Here is a 15,670-nt window from a genome sequence, read left to right on the forward strand (position 1 = left end):
CCAGTTTCTGACCACTTTGAAGAAATGTTATGAATTTTTCAGTTGTTTGTGTTTTGACACCATTCTCCTGATTAACTAACTTAGCAATATGCCAAAAGGGGCGAGGTAGAACAAAACGGCAAACTAGCAGACATACTATATGTACACAATACAATATGTATATTCAAGATGTTGACCTCAAGGATACACAATGTTTTTTGGGTAGGTTACACTAACTAGAAACCAAGCTTTGTTGTTTAATACAAATACAAAAACTCCACAGGGCGAATTTGAATAGTCAGTTCAGAATTATACTGCTCTTAAAAATCTCACAGTAAAATCTAGATCTTTGGATTAAAGATACAATAGAAAATAAGAAGTTAAGAGCATTAGAGCTGCGACCGAGTCTTTGGCACTGCCCTTTTAGCTGTCGGGACCTTGCCACCATGCGCTGAACCTTCACTCCACCTGACACAACCCTGCCAACAAACATTAGCCGAGCCCACGGCTGACGGAGCAAGGGACCAGCAGCTGTCAACACTCATCACAGCCACACACATCCAGCACTTTTCAGAGTGTAAAGAAACAACAGAGGGGAACGGGGCGGGTGTAAAAGCAATGTCTGGTGTGAATCCTGAAGTAGGATCCTTTTTTAATCTAACCTAAAGCTAACCGAGATTAAGTTATGTAACTATGCTGCTGCTTCTATTCGTTTGCTAACCTTTCTCTTGGAACAAAATGTCTTATCACCGGGCTTTAGGAGTCTCTTCTCTCAGACTGTCATCTACTTCCATTTTGAAAATAATGTTTCCTTGATGACAACATACAAAATATAAAAACAGCATCAGATTTTAAGATGTTTGTTTTACATTTAAGAATATATGTGGTTGATGGAAAGTGGAATATCAGTCTCTTTGAGAAAATAAAAATACCAAGGTCACCTTCCTTACTGCAAAATAAAACTCCTCGATCCATTAATATGTCAAGTGAAAATAGTGAGCAGCAGTAAAGAAAGAGACCAGTGGACCCTCATTCTCCATGCTCAAGGTGTTTTAGGAGAAATGGGCAGTATTTCTGCTTCTGGGAACAAAACTTTGAGTTGAATTTTGATTTGTCATTATCAAGTCATGCTGTAGCAGGAGCAAGGGACTAATTAGTAGTTATATAGGGGCATTGATTATAATCATGATTAAAATACAAATTATTAATGATCTTTTCTTCCCAACTTGGGATCAATAGAGTATCCATCTATCTATACTGAAAAACTGACAAAATATATATAGTAGAGGAAAATAAAAGTATTTTGAAGCACATTTGAGAATTTGTATAAAAATAGTTATTGATAGGATACTGTAAATAACTACCTGAGTGATGATAAGAAAATGATGCACCTATTTGTAGTCTTTTTAATACATTGGGAAAATGCGTTTCATATTGCTCTGAGAGTGCAATAGTCTTCAACCGAGTAAACAGTGTTACTCATTACATTATTCAAGATTACAAACAGGCAGGGTGTTAATTTATCCAGATGGCACACCACTGAACTACCTCATTGTTAATTCAGGTACTGACATGTTTGACAGTCAAAACAACATTTATTTAGCAGGGAACAAAGAGTCGCTGCTCATGATTAATCGACTCCCACTGTTCGGGTTATTTATATAATTGTATTATGCATAATTGCTCTCAAAAACTGTCTCACATGGAGCCGAAATATTAACAAGAGTATGTCAGTGAACATCTAACCAGCATAGGAAATTAAACAATATTGCTCAAAACTGCAGCGTATTCAAAGCTAACAGATGTACATGACAAACTGATTAGTATTACAAAGATCCCTCTGTGTGCTGTGATGGCAGAGGGGACAAGCTCTTTCTTTTTAGTGTTGATGTAGCAGATCCAGAAGCACTTTCTGGCAACGAGAAGCCGGTGCCGCCGCCTCTTTCTGCTTCTTCAACCCCAACTATTCATACTTCTTGAAGTTGGTTTCCAGTAAGTGCCAGAAAACACAGCATTGATAACATGATTTATAGCATGAGGATCACAGGAGCCCCAGCTACAGAAAACAGAACCGTCACATCCAATACTCTCACAGACCCACTCACACCAATGACTTGGCCACAGTCACAGTTACCCACTGCAGATGACACAAAGCCTCCATTCATGGACTGATGAGAAAGCCCCATCTAAATAAACACAACAAACATCTACACAGAATCTCACAGCAGATAAGTGGATCACCTGTCAATGCATGACAATCTACATCTGAGCTTTAAACAAGGGCCCTGATGGAGGTTTCTCTCTTTCAGGCCCCATTTACACGGGAACGCAAACGAAAATGAACCGAATTCGATATCATAAAAGTCTTCCGTTCACACGAGACCGCTCGACCCGCTGGAGACGCTGTAGTACATATGCCGGGCCTGTAAGTGGCGCTGTACTTCCGCCACAAAATACACCAAAAGCAGCGAAAGAGAAAAGTAGCAGATACAACCCGAACCGTATCCATGTGAACGGTGCTGAAATAATTTGTTTATTAATTGACAGACAATTTTACATTTAAATTATTTATTTGTCAGCCAAAGATGACTGTCATTTGCTTTTTCCGTTTCTCCAATGTAAGATTTTGTTTCTCTGAAGACAAAACCTACGTTTTTTGGAAACTTCTCGTTAAAATTGGCAGTGTGTGTGAGTGGGAAGCCGTGTCTTCTAGATACTGTTCAGAGAAGAAGGAGTGTTGCTATCTGTGAGTGATAGATAGCTTGAAACTCCATGTGTGTTACTCTCTTCTAGTTGGGCTATACTTGTCTTCTGGGTAAAAAAAATAGTGGCAGTCTGACCCGATATCTTTCAAACGAGATAAATGGTTTTCTCGTCCTTAAATCAGCAGCAAGTTAATAGTGACAAGGGCTGCAGTGGGAGGGGAGTTGGAAAAAAACAAAAATGTAAAACAATCAGTGACCAATCTGTTCTTGGTCTATATGCTTTAATTATGAGCTTAAGGCCAAGATAAGTCACCTTATAAACTGCGTACATAGTGTAATAGCTGCGTACGTAAAGAGGGGAGGTAAAAACTGCTGTGGTGTAGCTCAGAGGGTACAGACTCCCTTTTAAAAATCTGACACAGTAACACAATAACCCGCTAAGCTGTGGATAAACTGAGTGGATACAAACCAGTACCTTTCCAACAAACTCTGAAAAGCAGTGGCCGTCAGGGCCCTCTAAGATATTCTAAAAAATAATATTTAAAAACATTTAAAAAAAAATATATTTTTTTTAAATATATATTTTTTTAATATTATTTTTGTTATATTTTTCATTAGTTTTACCGAAAAAAAACTTGATTTAATTGTATTTAAAATAACATTTCCAAAGAAATAAATCCTTCGAATCTGCCTGTTCAGTCTCTGTTGAATGTGAAGGGTTACATGAAAGAAGCTCGTCTGGCCCTCTCTGCGATTCACAGAGGGCCCGCTATAGTAACTGAACGAGAGAGTAATGTCAAATGACAGTACAATTGACCAATCATATCTTCCCTCTAAATGGGTGGGTTTTATTATCGCAGACTTTATGACAAGTTCCGCCCGCTGTGAAACTTTTCTTGTTTCCATAGCAACAACAACTTCCTGTCAACAGCGTGAACTCGCCTTCAAAATAAAAGCATGCCAAATTACACTTAAGACATACAACTGCAACGAAAGTAACAAACACAATGCAATATCATTTTCAATGTCAAAGAACACAAATTGGGTTCACAGGTGTTGTTTTGTGTGGTAGAGGGTCGCTGTCATTGATGCGTTTTGCACCCTGGGCCGTTGTTTTGATATTCCGCTGAAGTATACGCTGTGACGTAATAACTCTTTTTTTCTTTTTTTCGAGGGAATTGGTGGGGGTCAGAGGGCCTAGGTATAAAGCTCACGGCTCGCCACTGCTGAAAAGACAGTTAAAGTAGGCTAATCAATCCAAATTTAAATTACAGTGAGATGGAGGACAATATGAAGGAGAGCTAGCGAAGAGAAATCACTTAAATTAAAAAAGGCAGATAAAGAAGAGGACAGATAGAACACGGAGAGTAAAGGTGGACAAAAATGACAAATGAGCAGGAGATGGAGGGGGTGGATAGCAATTCAGCAGATTGGGCATGGAGGGCCCTGTTCAAATGGAAAAACAGGTGCAATGAGGACTAACATGAGTGCCTTGTAAAATAATGCATCAACAGGTTATCCACCAGTTTGCACAAAAACTATGTTTAGAAACTGCAGGAGCAAAATAAAAAGCAAAAGCAAGAAAAGTAATGGGAGCGTAATATTGACTGCTGAAATTAGCAACATGAAGTTCAGGCCTACGAGCATTTAGTGAAGTTTAATTTGTTGTGTTCCTGCATTTTGCCTCATTTCACTACCGGCAGATTCATGGTTTACATTACTGCAAGCAAATGCAAAAGATGAGCCACTCAGAGGATGGCAGTTTTATGGAGAGCACTAAATCTTCAAATCTCACTGCAGACTGCTCTTAAAAACCTCACAGTAAATGAATTTACTAACTAATAAGCTTCTCTTAATGGCACTAAAACCAATATTCACTTTTATAGGCTGTTGATTTACAATGTTAGGTAAATAATTTAAGGTCTGTTGGGATCCTAAAATGTATCTCCTGGCAAGAGGGAATGCTCCAGAAATTAAAACAAGCGCATTATAACTTGATGTTTATTAGCTGTAACTCATAACATTTAATCAGTAAATCTCCAATGTCTTATATACAGTACCATTGTACCTATCTTATCATAGAAAATGCACAGGAAGAAATTATTCAAACATAACAAAACATTTGTTAAACAATAAAAAGAGGACTCCAAATTCAGTGCAGTTGTTTATGCTTATAGATTGAATTACATCCAATACCCAACTCAAACACAGTCGGCTCTGTGACAATAAACCCTTTGCAAGCAACATCATTCTGATCATAACTATATCAAATTAAAAGAGACAGCGTGATAACATGCTCACAGTGACACCACCTTTAGCATGTACATTTTATACCAATTTATCCTGAAGGGGCTGAAATGGGTGTGCTAAATTATGTGGCAATAGTTGTTGAAATATTTCTGGAAAGAAATCAAAATGTCAACCTCATAGTTGCGCTAATCTGCCAACCAAGTGAAGAAACAACTCAGCTGAGGACTTTGGAAGTGACGACCACATACGCAAACAGGCACCCTTCGGATATTTCCAAACAATATCCCAGCATGCAAAGCCTATAATCACAAACACTGCATCTTTGTGTTCCCAGCCCACTGCCTTGGCATTTGTATTCCTCCTGTGGAGACATGTAACGAATCTCAGGACACGCCGGCATCGTACTCCATCTTTTGTCTAAGTGACTGCTGTGGGAGGATGACTCACTGGCCTGGCTGTGACACGATCTCTCCTTTGCTCTCATCCTGGCCTCCTGCCCCCACCAATTGCCATTGGTGTCACGACTGCTCACATCCGACTAGCTTTTACAGACATTTAAAAGGTTAACCTCCTCTGGGCGTTGATGACACTGAGCAGAATACACAACAATGAGGCTGCGGCTATTTAAAGCCCTGTCGCAATATGTACTGAGGGAGCTGACTGACACAAGCAGACGTGATGAAATGCATTTGCTTGTGCATCTGGACGTACAGTATCAGATGTATATAAATATTTTGAAGCAGGAAAAACCATCGAATATTAATCCAATGTTGAGTTTTAGACAAGGGTACAAAGTTTAATTTTGTCATAAATGGCAACATTTCCATATAGCCGCTCACTTAATTATTGATGGAAAAACTACAGGATGTTCTTATTGCCTGATCTACAAATGCACATGCACTAGGTTTGCCGTTAGCAAAGACAACAGGTTGATACTGCTCATATAATTACTGCAAAACTATGGAATGGGAAACCACAATCATGATTGGGATAGTTGAGGGCTTTATAATGATATTCTGATGTTTTTTTGCCTAATCTTCTTTTTTACATTTCTTGCCAAATTACTCAAAGAATATATTTCACTCCATGTAGCTTTGAGAGCATTTAGCATTCAAGCATTTTGTTGGCATTTGATAGATATTTTACCGATTTGAAACCATAACCTAAATGTAACTGACCATTGTAATCCTACCTTAATTATGTAAACTCATTATGCTGCCAGAAACACATGTACACGCTCAATTGAGGACGTTTTAAGGGATTGAAGGTGCGCCTTCAATATTGAACGGTAAATTGCACATAAATTCAACCTGACAAGTCTATAGCCACTGTGTTTACCAATCACACGGTTGATCAGGCTCAGCCTCTGCAGATGTTTGTAGAAGTAAAGGTGCAGGTTACGGTTATTTATGTGTGACAGAGAACCCCAATCGAAGACACTTATTTATAAGTTATTTATAAGTGGAACACACTTAGATCTAGTCCATTACCCTCCATCAGTAGGCTGTTTTTAACAACCTATTTTTTTTGTCCACAACCTAAAATCAAGCCTTTTTTCTATCCTCCTTTTATTAGCCTGCAGATAGCAGCAGGTTTTAAATCGTTTCATGTAGCTATTCAATAGATGTAGCCAGCTGCAACAAAGACCTGGATTATCTTACTGTATCACTCGATTCAGTTTCTAGTGTGTTACTATATACAAAATAGCATCAGTAGCATAGGTGTTTCATGAAGACAGCTCCCTTCCCTCAATAACCCCCCAACCTTTTCAACGTGCACAGTGAACAGCGATTGAGGAATTTTGCATTGCTAGATACAGCTCAGTGTGCTATTGCCTGAAGTGGAAAAGTGGGTCACCAGCAGCCTCACAGGGAGCAGCGCAGCTTCACTGCCTCGCTCTGCAGAGGAGGAGGCGTGCTGCACTCTTACTGTGCTGCCAATGTTAACAGTATTAAATCCTGAGTTAAATGTGCACAAAAGCAGCATCCATACATTTATGTGACCTTGACCGTTCATATTATCCGCAAAATATCACATACGAGATTGCTAAAAAGCATATTGAAGCTATTGCAGTAACCTTAACAACAATTAAGCCCATTAAGCAGAATTATGTGCCAGACACAAAGGAAGTGATGGTTGTTGAACAGATTGTACAAAAACAGTTTAATATTGTATAAATGGTGTATAAATAATCAGATTCACTTCTGCAGGTGGCAATGAGAGCAAAGCAGATACAAGGAAACAGGTTAAAGACTCATGTTTTGTACAGCCTGGGGAAAACAAGCATCAGGGAGAATTAACATGTGGAAGCTCATTCTGATGCATACAAATCAAAGATAGCACACTGAGCTCCAGACAAACACATCTGTAACATGACATCCATGTTTGCAATGCAATCAATTCATGCCACCTGACGTACAACAATGAGCTCTAATATGAGGATGAACAAACACTTAATTACACCCTTTAATAACAGAAGTGCATCGCTACTTCTAATCCTTTTAGACCTCAGTGCATCGGTCAGCACTATCAACCATCCTGCTGTAAATGAACGCCTGCAGTGGGTAGGAGTCACTGGCACTGCTCTTGACTTCTCTATACATGACCAGTGACCACTATGCTACAATACAAGCAAAATGCATTTTTTTCAATGCTGGGGAGGTCCAATTGTGTTTCCAAATGATCTAACCACTCATGAAATTAATAAAAAAATAAATACATTAATTTGCACACCAAAACCAAGGTGGGTTTTAATCATTTCTAAAATAAATTATACTAATTAGTACTTTCAAAAACCTTAAAAGTCAGATCCCTGTGAAAAGCCCCGGATATCAGTTGTCTAATCCCTTGGGTATGACTCTGCATGCTGGAGAAAAAGCTACAAAAATAGCATGATTAGGAAATAGTTGGAGGGATATCTTGGATAGGTTTTTGACACTGATTTGCCCATTATCTAAATCCTTGGCTGAGACTGAGTCAGGGGGCAAAATGATGTGCGCAGATTATCAGGAAAATGATTGTACAAAACATTATTCTTGTTTTTCCCCGTCACACACACAGGATGTTTCCTTCTGCACTTTTTTTCTTGTGACAACAGGGCATGTTTGTTTTTTTCTTTGAGGGAAATAGTTTTTTTGAAGCTGTTGTTGGCCTGTGGAAAAATGTAATCATCAAGAAATGACTCTGGAAAAGCGACAGATAGAGCCATAAGAAATGAATGCAACTGATTATTTAATGTTGTTTTTATAGGCAATAATTTAAGCTTTGTTAGTTCCAGGTTTAATATGTGCAATAAGTTCATTCAATAAACATTGAACCAGTCCGGCCCTCGACTAGTACCGATTTTTAAATTTTGGCCCACTATGTATTTGAGTTTGACACCCCTGACATTGACCAAGAAAAGGTTTAATCCTTGGGTCTGCGTCTGAACCGTAAAAGAACAACAAATAGAATAGGTCAACATGATTTTGACTGTGTTGTGTCAGAAGAATCATTTCTTATTAACGGTTTTGAAAGTAGCAGGTATCATTCAGAAACACATCATCACGTGGGTCATTTACAACAGATCAATATGTACTCAGTCTTACTATAGAGTCCCCATTAGTTACACTAATCAAGTAAATGCATATTGATCATCGATAACAACAATTGACATGCAGAATTATTCCTGCAAAGGTCAGTAATGTAGAGGAGTAAGGAGGGAATCAAAAAGAAAGAGCAGGTCAATATCAGGTCAAAAGTCAATATACTTATTTAGATCATAAGTCTACTGGCAATGGGATGCTTATCGACAACATATCGGTAACCAATAATGCCAATTACCCATTACATTATTTATTTTCACACAATAAAAAAAACATCATACACTAAATCTAAAAAAAGGCAAGACAAGAATAAAAAATATTGGCAATGTATCCCTATTGGATTTGTGACGCACAGGCGTAACCTGCATGATACGAGTCATGCTTAAGCACACTGACATACAACTTTGTTTTTGAATATCTGTTACTCCATCCAATCTGCTAATCAAAACAATATATGTGTTTTCAATATGACAGGTCCAATAATCTTAAAACTCTCAAAAGCTTCCACATGCTGCTTTTCTGTTCTTGAGAACTGATTTGGGAAATGTAAGCAATGAAAGCCTGCATAAAATACAGACTTAATGGCAAAAAGTACGAGATTCATGGCTCTACTACCCTCTCCTAAAATCAATCTACTGCATATGAAAAGCGATTCCTCACATATCGACCATCACAGCTGATGTTTGCCTGGCTGTCATAATGCATCCCCCCCGTCCCTTGTTTCTGCATACAATCATGTCAGCTTAACTCTTTGCACTCAAGCCAGCAAACAGATGAGACATCAGAATGTGGCAGCTGCTGTAGTGTTAGAGAGACCCCATGAAGCCTTCCTGCATTCTGTTGGCACACCAGAGTGTTAGGAAGAGTGAGGGCTTTGTTCGCCCCAATCAGTGCCACATGGCAAAGAGTGCAGTTGTGCTCAGACACTTTTGAGGAGGAACACAACATCTTGAAATGGCTGGTGGTAAGGCCTTAAAAGAGGCCATTTCAAATTGAACGACTAAAAAAAAGACAACACTGAAAATAAAATATTTTCAGTTCCATAAACCATTCTCAGTGCAGTATTAATAATCCCTCGTGATTCATACACAGCTATATTTTAAAAAGGGGCATGTTGTGTGTAATTTAATAACTCACATTTGTGTGCATATATGCCTTAGTGTACTTTTCACAGATTCCCATGAGACCATTAGATGCTTGCTGTTTATTATAGCAACCATTTCATTAATGTTGACCCGATGATTCATATTGTTAAAGGGAAAGGAAGATAGAATGCCACTTCCGCCTCAAACACATGCCTAAATATTAGTATGTGAAGGCTGGAATCTGCAGAGCTATAGTAAAATGACGGCTGGCTTCGCTTGCACATGCACTAGATGAGTTGCCATGGTTACACCACCTTGTTTTGCCAAAACTAAATCAAATAATTTACATGTTTGTGTGGGCCGACAGAAAAACTATAGCTCTCTTCAAGCACAGACTCATTCGGTGACAGCTTCTTCTGTTTTACTTCGGACCTCATTTTGGTGTGTTCTGATAGAACTTGAAGTAAACTGTGAAGAAAATGATTGAGGAAAACCACAGTGGAATTTTGTCATCTGTGTGTGCCTTTGAGTGTATGATACACGATGACTCCTTATTCACCGTCACATTCAGGAAAGCTTGAATGATCTCTTAACGCTGTGAGACAACAAAGTCAGCAGGCATGACTCCAAGTGAAATGTATTGTGTTGTAATGATGCTTTGCTGTTGGAGGGCAGTGCTTCTGTGTGCATGACATCTCATCTCAAGTGCATCAGGTGAGACCGGTGATCAATAGACTATTAACTGAGTTCTTGAGTTGATTCGAAGGAAGCACTGAAGGATGAAAGTCACTGATTAGTCTCAAGTCTCACGTATCTCACTGTAAAATAACAAGAGAAAGTAAAAAGCCGCTGATGTCACACAACTTAAATACATAAAACCAATACCTGTAATAAACTGTCAAAAGGAAACTCAACAGCGATATATTTTTTTTTCCAGAAATCTTGACCCACTTACTAAAAGATAATCGTCAGACCTTGAAGTGAACAGTTTCATTTAGGGACTATTTTCTTTCTAATATATCACTGTGCAAAATACAGGGTTATTACTGAACTCTTTGTACGCTTTGAGCCCCACAAGACAAGGCCGCCTAGTCCCATTATTTCTGAGAAAAGGAAGACATCTCTACAGCTGTTATATTGAACAATAGAATAATTAAAAAACTACTTTTCTGTTAAAATAATATCTTCTAAAACCTACATCGCTGTTAAATATAGTTAATCATCGAGGTATGGTGTCTTTTTAATGACATTCAAATCTTAAACAGCCTGACCGCCGCCTTGGACAGTAAAAATTACTGACAAATGAACGATCCATTAATTCAGACTGGATCCAACACAATTAGGTCTCCCACAAGAACAAACTAGAGCAATTAAGAAATGAGTGTGTCTATCTGTTTTTAAACAGTTCACACCAACTACACAGCCCCAGTTCTCCTGCTATCAATGCAAATCCTGATCGTATCTTCCACTGGTTTGTGTCTTATTCACGTTTTACCATCCAGGAGACTAACGCACGATATACATCTCAGACAGAAGATCATAATGTTAATAATTTTCATAACTTAAAACAAATCTAATGTCGGAAAACCGATCTTATGGTGCAAAAAAGGGGCTAGTCTTTTGTTATTCCAAATTCACCCTGTATCGAAATTGTTGACTCAAAAAATATACCTGGGCTGTGGTCCAATAGTCCCAAAAATGACATCCTATGTCTTTTCCTGACCTCAACAGAAATGTAAATTAGCTCAAGTAAGATATGAAGGAAAATTCAAAAGGGACTTTGACAACCATGGTAGGATTGAATTTGAATGCACTAACAATAGCAGGATGCGTAATTATGCGACAGCAGATTTCGGTGACGTGGGCCTGCTATTGCTTGAAATGTGGCTGACGCAAGGATTTATGCATTGGCATTATCTCTTCTCAACTCATGTAGGATGGTCCATTGTTCCACTAAAGTAGATAAGAATGGAGGCATAGAGAATCCACATTTAGATCATTTGAACTGCCCGTGGCTGCCACTTAGAAACTACTGGGTCATATCACTAAGTTAGGAACCTTTCTCAGCAGAAAAGACAATTCAACCTTACCATGTCTTACCAGGAAAAGAATAGGTGTAATTTGCTCTAATTAATGAGGACTGACCTACAGTTAGGTAAGCCAGTTTGAGGGCCCTGGTATTATCCATATTGGCTCAGTGGCATGGCTTTGTGAGAAACGTAATGCTATAATTTAACCTCCTTTACATTGCCATTACTCTCCATCCTCCTTCATTTCTGCAATAACAATTAAGAGGTCATGGCCATACAGCACCCCCTACGTCAACTTTCTTTGGTGTCAAGTGTCACTCGCGTCATTAGATTGATGCTGAGACAGGGAACACATTGGTCCTAACGAGAGTTTGCCGCTTGATGAGGTTCTCTTGCACCATTCATGGTAGAATATGAAAAGAGTAGGAGGGAAATGGATAAAAGAAGCATCGTAAATTATACATGGGGCTGATAATGGAGACGTGATTGAAAACTGAATGAAGGGGATCAGGTTTGTCATCTGCACCGTACAGGTAAGAATATGAACTTTGGAACGGAGAGATATATTTGTTTTTGAGCTGTGATAAATTACAACTAAATATATGACTTGTACACTCTGCCTTAAAGACAAATACTGCATATCAAATACAGAGCCCAAATCACAAGATGTGCTGTGCCTCTGCTCATTAGTCCACTGTGACCCTGAGCCAAGCCGCCTCATTAAAGACATCTGCAAATCCCCCCTTGTATTCTGAGTAGAGGTCACTCCTTTATGCTGCTATAAAAAATAATAATACCCAGGGATTTATTGTATGTTGTTAAACATTTTTTAAAGAGACAACTCACCAAGGACCCTCAGCTGTGTGATCTGTAAAGGTTACAAATCTAAATCAAGGTAACATTAAGCATCCTAGATTGGACACAGTGATGATCCATCTTTTGCTAGTTCAGCACATAAATACACATGCATTTATTGAGGACTTAGTGGTATTCAGCAGAGACGTGACTAACTGTAGATAAGTATATTCTTTCAGTTTGTGGGTAACTGTGAAGTTGTCATCTCAGGATGGCCAGTCTCACCCTGAGCCCTCCTCTCCGTCATGAGAAGTGAGTCATGTCTGTGAAGCACTATTATTATCGTCTGCCGGGGGTGAGAATTAAAGATAGGCTGCAGTGAAGGCTCATTTAAGGGGGGTTCAAAGGAAAGAAGCAGGGGGGAAAAGTACATCCCCACTTAGCATTTCTGGTTTAAATTGTGTGAAAGGGAAACTGAAACTGCCCCTCAGATATGACAGTATCTAGCGTAACAGCTGTAAGTATAGACATGTTGGTTGTATACGTTCATTCTAATTATTTAAGGTGGTTTTTTAGATAGAATTGTCCTCCACCAGAAGTCAATGCAATGTATTTGTTTTGAGGCAGACTGGAGAGGCTTTGACGCGAGGATTGAATAACGGGTTTTTTTTTTACATATATTCAGAATCTAGCCTAATTTTACTGTTCTACAAAAGGCAGCTGCCCTAGCTTTAATAATACTGCAATTACAAATTATAATTTCTTAATTGACAACCATTCATTTGATAATTTTTTTTTTTTTTTAAGTTGAAGACCCTCTGAATTCAAGTGTGCCCATACCAACACACTTGCATAGGGTGTTAATAAGGTACATTTCATAAGATACAATTCTAAAACAGGTAACAACTTGGAAAGACTGTTTCTTACTCATTCCTCGATGCATACACGTTATATATAACCCTTATGTCGCGTTCACACCAAAAAGAGCACTTAATCTCGGGAACTTTTACCCCCATTTTTAGTGCCTGCTGAGAGATGGTACTTTCCTGGGGGAAAAAAGTGCCCCAGTTCTGATTGGCTGGGCGAATTGCAAACCACGCCCCGTACAACTCTGAAATGTTTTGTAGAGCTGCCATTTTATTATCCTGGCATTAGCATTATTAGCATTAGCATTCGCCCAGTGCACAAACGCAGAGAGACTAATTTATGGCAACACAAAATAAAACATGGGAGCGGTGGAGATGAGGAGGTGTCGGCGTTCTGGCGATTTACTCGGAAGACTTCAGTAGAAACTGCTGGGAGTCCCAGCAGCTTCTACTGAAGCCAGTCCCCAACTCCGGGGACTTCGGGTGGCAGTATACGCCGTGAAGTTGTTTGCGGCGTGCCAGTAAACCCAAAACAGAAGAAGACGAAGTGACATCAGCAGCTCATTTGCGTAATCTTCCCTCAGGGAAAAGTACTCCGGTGTGAACGCGATCTGTACTAAATGCCCTGGGGTAATAAGTGCCGGGGCACTGAGTGCCGGCACTAAATACGGCAAAGTACTTGGTGTGAACGCGCCTATTCTGGAAACAGCATAACTAACATATTATTAACTTGGTTCTCCTTCAGATATTTAGATTCTAAGGTTCCTAGACCTCCCTGAGACTTCAGCTGTGACCTCTATCATAATTGTTAAAATGTTTGTAGAGAGTAGAAAGATTGATACTGCTCTGTTGTGTTTGAGTTAAATATAAAGCTGAGTAGACAGTTAGCTTAGCACAAGACAGGAAACTGCTAGCCTGACTTTGTTAATAAAGTCCAACATCTGTAAAGTTTACTGATGAACAGGTAACATCTAATTAGTTTGGTAACACCAGTGTAAAACTGACAAATGTTTGGGATGGTTATTAAGAATCTGTTTCTTCCATTTGCGCTCCGTTTTTTTAGGAGTTTTTCACTGATTGGGAGTGTCTAAGGAAAGAGGTTGTTTTATTCTGTACGTACCCCTGACCCCCTGAGACTAATGCGTTTTTTGTGAGATTGGGCTAACATTTGTTTTAATTCAAGTTGCGCAATTTCTTCAAATCGCATGCCTCTGTGATCTATTCCTCCAACTGATGGTTTTAATTGTAATTTGTGATGGCCTAATGATGTACCAATATTGGCCCGCAGTAAAATGTTCAAGTTTGCTCGAGAATGGAGCCATGGGCTGCGTCTCAGGTCGACTATTTTCATTTCCTCGGTCGTCGGTATCACCGGAAGTTGATTTGTCTGCGCCATCTTGAGTAGCGTCCCATGGCTCTTATTTCTGCCGGAGGACCGAGGATCGAGGAGCGATAATGGAGGAGCGATAACCGAGGAACCACCAGACCATCCTCCGATGAAATCCTCAGATACTCGCTCCGCCCCCTTACGGTGTATCGCTCACTGATTGGACGATGCAGCGCATGCACTGATCTGATGCTTCTTGACATGAGAGCAGTTTCCCAGCGGAGTGAAGAAAATACATGAAACTCACGAGAGTCACTCCTCAGTCTCTATACTGTGTTTTGTTTCAATTAATGTATCATTTAGTTACAAATATGTGATATATCTGAACAACAAAGTGGTCAAAAATCATTTAATTCATTTATACAAACGACGCAAGTGAGGGACGCAAGGATTCCATTTAATCGACCTGAGATGCAGCCATGGTTTAGCAAGAGGCTCAAAAGCCAGGTGCTAATGAACCTACTCAGTTTCCACCCAACAATGCATCAGGAATCCATAAGGGACTTGATAAACAATCGGATGGATAATAGAATTGGTATTAATAAAATCTTATCAATAACCAAGTCCTACATATTGGGGTTAATAGGAGATTATGTGCAGGACTGTTCTGCGGGTTGCCTGGCAACACCAAGACTCCAGTAATGCAGCAAAACCCCAAAGCTGTCCTGCACATAACCACCAAACAACTCCCTGTAGTCAAAATCTGTGTGACTGAATTCCTCTGGACACCTTGTAAAATATTCACGCTGCCTTAAAAAGCATCAGAGCATGAGAGCCGTTAGCACTCTGAAATACATCACTGTCACTCTTTGATAATGTTTTGTTTTACTGATTTGTCTGGACAGATGCTTGACATTACTGGAAGAAAAAGGTCTCGTTATCCCCAAGCAAGAAAGATTTAATCATACCAAAAACCTTGTTGAAGATGACAGATGGCATTAATAAATAACCACTGCTAGATTTAGGAAGTTAACCATGAAAACAAGCCA

At 39.3% G+C, this 15,670-nt stretch overlaps 1 protein-coding gene across 1 annotated transcript in view; it reads right to left on the bottom strand.

The window, feature by feature from the left end:
- LOC117489654 (guanine nucleotide-binding protein G(i) subunit alpha-2-like) overlaps positions 1 to 15,670 on the bottom strand; it is a 29,229-nt gene that overhangs the window by 11,654 nt on the left and 1,905 nt on the right. The gene's annotated exons all lie outside the window — the stretch shown is intronic.

This window comes from Trematomus bernacchii, unplaced genomic scaffold (assembly GCF_902827165.1).
Source record: "Trematomus bernacchii unplaced genomic scaffold, fTreBer1.1, whole genome shotgun sequence".
Taxonomy (NCBI): domain Eukaryota; kingdom Metazoa; phylum Chordata; class Actinopteri; order Perciformes; family Nototheniidae; genus Trematomus; species Trematomus bernacchii.